This window comes from Limulus polyphemus, unplaced genomic scaffold (genome assembly GCF_000517525.1).
Source record: "Limulus polyphemus unplaced genomic scaffold, Limulus_polyphemus-2.1.2 Scaffold1639, whole genome shotgun sequence".
NCBI classification, from domain to species: Eukaryota; Metazoa; Arthropoda; class Merostomata; order Xiphosura; family Limulidae; genus Limulus; species Limulus polyphemus.
The window spans coordinates 271,934-275,761 of NW_013667249.1; positions in this window are offsets into that span (position 1 = coordinate 271,934).

The following is a 3,828-nucleotide window of genomic DNA, read 5'->3' on the forward strand; positions in this document are numbered from 1 at the left end:
AACACAGATATTATCCAAAAAACACAAATATATAACATCTACTCTATAGTGATGAACACAGATATTATCCAAAAAACACAAATATATAACATCTACTCTATAGTGATGAACACAGATATTATCCAAAAAACACAAATATATAACATTTACTCTATAGTGATGAACACAGATATTATCCAAAAAAACACAAATATATAACATCTACTCTATGGTGATGAACACAGATATTATCCAAAAAAACACAAATATATAACATCTACTCTGTAGTGATGGACATATATTATGTCCACTATATATGTATATATACATATGAAAAATACTCACTACAAGTTATTAATTAATATAAGGCCATGTGTTGATTGGGTTGCTATTTGGCAACTCCTATAAATTATTACTTAACGTAAGATCATGTGCTGATTGAGTCATTACTTGATAGCTTCTAAAAGTATTATTTAATGTAAGGTCATGGGCTGATTTAGTAGTTATTATTTAATGTAAGGTCATGTGCTGATTGAGTCATTACTTGGTAGCTTCTAGTAGTTATTATTTAATGTAAGGTCATGTGCTGATTGAGTCATTACTTTGTAGCTTCTATATGTTATTATTTAATGTAAATTACGTGCTGATTGAGTCATTACTTGGTAGCTTCTATATGTTGATATTTAATGTAAATTACGTGCTGATTGAGTCATTACTTGGTAGCTTCTAGTAGTTATTATTTAATGTAAGGTCATGTGCTGATTGAGTCATTACTTAGCAGCTTCTATATGTTAATATTTACTGTAAGGTCACGTGCTGATTGAGTTGTTACTTGGTAGCTTCTATAAGCTATTACTTAATGTAAGGTCATATCTTGATTAGATAATAGACACTTGAGCTTATAGACATTCCTTTTATCCGGAGTAATTGTTTCTTATGGCTTGATGTTTGGAAACTAGTTTTTTTCTTCTTGTTATCACAGTTATATAGTGCAGGAAGGAACAAACGATACTATTTTTATGTCATTGTATTAGCAAACCACCACACACGAATAACGCCCTCTTGTGAGAAACGCCGCCGGGTTTCAAGTAAGGTTTGCATCTATCGACTTGAAAAGACAGTTAGACAGCTGAGATGGACCGAGACACGCTGAAGAAACAGATAGAAAACATGAGGTTTCAGGCGCAGATGGAGAGGTGGCCGCTGTCGAAATCGATACAAGCGTAAGATGTTTCACAAAGCATTTCTATACTTTTGTTGCTTTATTTGACTCTAGCTTTCGACAGAAACAAAACGCTTTGAGCCTTCCGTGAGACTTTTTTGTTATTACTAAACACTAGTTTTAACATTAATAATTTAGCTAGATAAGGAATCGTGTTCTGTTTCCCCATACTACCATGTAATATCTCGTAATCCAGTAAGTAATTACATTTAAATCAAGTTCTTACAGAGTTCTTACGTCATCCTAAGTACGAAGACCAGATGTAAAGAAAAATTAATTTATTACTATATTAAATATTTATTTACTAGAATGTAAAACGTGCTTTAGAGCTTACTGTTTAGAAAAAAAGTTACTTTTACTGTAAAAATTTAAAACATTTGTATGCTCTAAGTATTATACCTTATGTAAAAATTGTTTGAAGTTAAGTACAAAGCTGCTCTAAGTATTATAATGTAATGTAACATTTGTATGCTCTAAGTATTATACCTTATGTAAAAGTTGTTTGAAGTTAAGTACAAAGCTGCTCTAAGTATTATACCTTATGTAAAAGTTGTTTGAAGTTAAGTACAAAGCTGCTCTAAGTATTATACCTTATGTAAAAGTTGTTTGAAGTTAAGTACAAAGCTGCTCTAAGTATTATACCTTATGTAAAAGTTGTTTGAAGTTAAGTACAAAGCTGCTCTAAGTATTATACCTTATGTAAAAGTTGTTTGAAGTTAAGTACAAAGCTACACAATAAGCTATCTGTGCTCTTCCCACCACGAGCATCGAAACCCGGTTTCTAGCGTTGTAAGTCCTCAGACATTCTTCCCAGTGGCACAGCGGTATGGCACACGAAAAAATAAACAAAGGAGCTGTTCATAAGAACTTCCATTTTTAAAATACGAACTACAACCGATCGTATCAATATTTCATGCGTTTTCAAGAATTAATGTGTTACGTAACATTATTTGTAGTAGCACGTTAAAAACATATGATAATAGAGATTTTTTGGCATCATTTAAACTGACACGTGTAATATTTTGCGTTCCACCTGTAACTATGACAGTTGTAATATTTTGCGTTCCAACTGTAACTATGACAGGTGTAATATTTTGCGTTCCAACCTGTAACTATGACACGTGTAATATTTTGCGTTCCAACTGTAACTATAACAGGTGTAATATTTTGTGTTCCACCTGTAACTATGACAGGGGTAATATTTTGCGTTCCAACTGTAGCTATGACACGTGTAATATTTTGCGTTCCAACTGTAACTATAACAGGTGTAATATTTTGCGTTCCAACTGTAACTATGACAGGTGTAATATTTTGCGTTCCAACTGTAACTATAACAGGTGTAATATTTTGCGTTCCACCTGTAACTACATAAATAATTCTCTCATTTTTTTTCGGAAAATCATAGCAGAGTTCTATATTTCGTTTTTGTTTAACAGAAGACAAAGTACACTAACGATCCTTCTCATCACATTGAGTTATATGTCAACTGATATATATATGAAGTATTTTTTTCCATCCGCGACTACACACACACACACACACCATTCTTCTGAAAGTATGTGATAATTATTGAAAGTTTTTTTTTGCTGGGTACAAAACAGAACTTCACATTTTTATTGAATCCTTGAAGAAAGTCTACTGTGAAAATTTGCTTAATTGGGAGCTCTAGGAAGTGTAAAGTCTTATTACTTAGTTGCTAGGTCTGACATGATTTGGTGGTTAGGGCACTCGACTCGCAATATGTAGGTCACGGGCTCGAATCCCATCACCGAACACGCGCGCTCTGTCAGCCGTGGAGGCGTCATAAGGTTATGGTCAATCCCAGTATTCGTTGGTAAAGAGTATCCCAATAGTTGGCGGTGGGTAGTGTTGTCTAGCTACCTTCTATCTAGTCTATCACTTCAAAATTAGGGACATCTAGCGCATATAACCGTCGGGTAGGTTTGTGCGAATTTCGAAAACAAACAAACTTAGTTGCCGAAAACTATTTGATTCATATATTTTCACCTTCTGCTGTTTAGGGATCGTTTATTTTACTGTAACATTTCATACTGTTGAAAAATATGGGTAGTTTGATAAATTTGCATTTGTTAAACCATTGGAAACTCAAGTGTGTTTTTGTATGTTTTTTTATTTTTTATCAATAATGCTTATTTAATAGTGTTTACAAAGAGAAGGGACGTATTGAAGTTTATCCCACGTAATATCACGTGTCTAAAAAACTGTGTTTTAGGTGAAACTTTTACCAGGTGTCTGTTTATTCTGCGGGGATTGAGCTCCAAACTCTAGTTTTATAAGTCGTCGAACCAGGAGGACAATAATAATAAAGATTATTCTTGTAATGTGTGTATATACCTATTTGCCCAAGTAGCTCGTTTACACAAAATGTTTATAGATTACCGGTGTACCACGAGTACACAAATGTTTATAGATTACCACAGTACCACGATCAAACAATATGTTTATAGATTACCGGTGTACCACGATTACACAAAATGTTTATAGATTACCGGAGTACCACGATTACACAAAATGTTTATAGATTACCGGTGTACCACGATTACACAAAATGTTTATAGATTACCGGAGTACCACGATTACACAAAATGTTTATAGATTACCGGTGT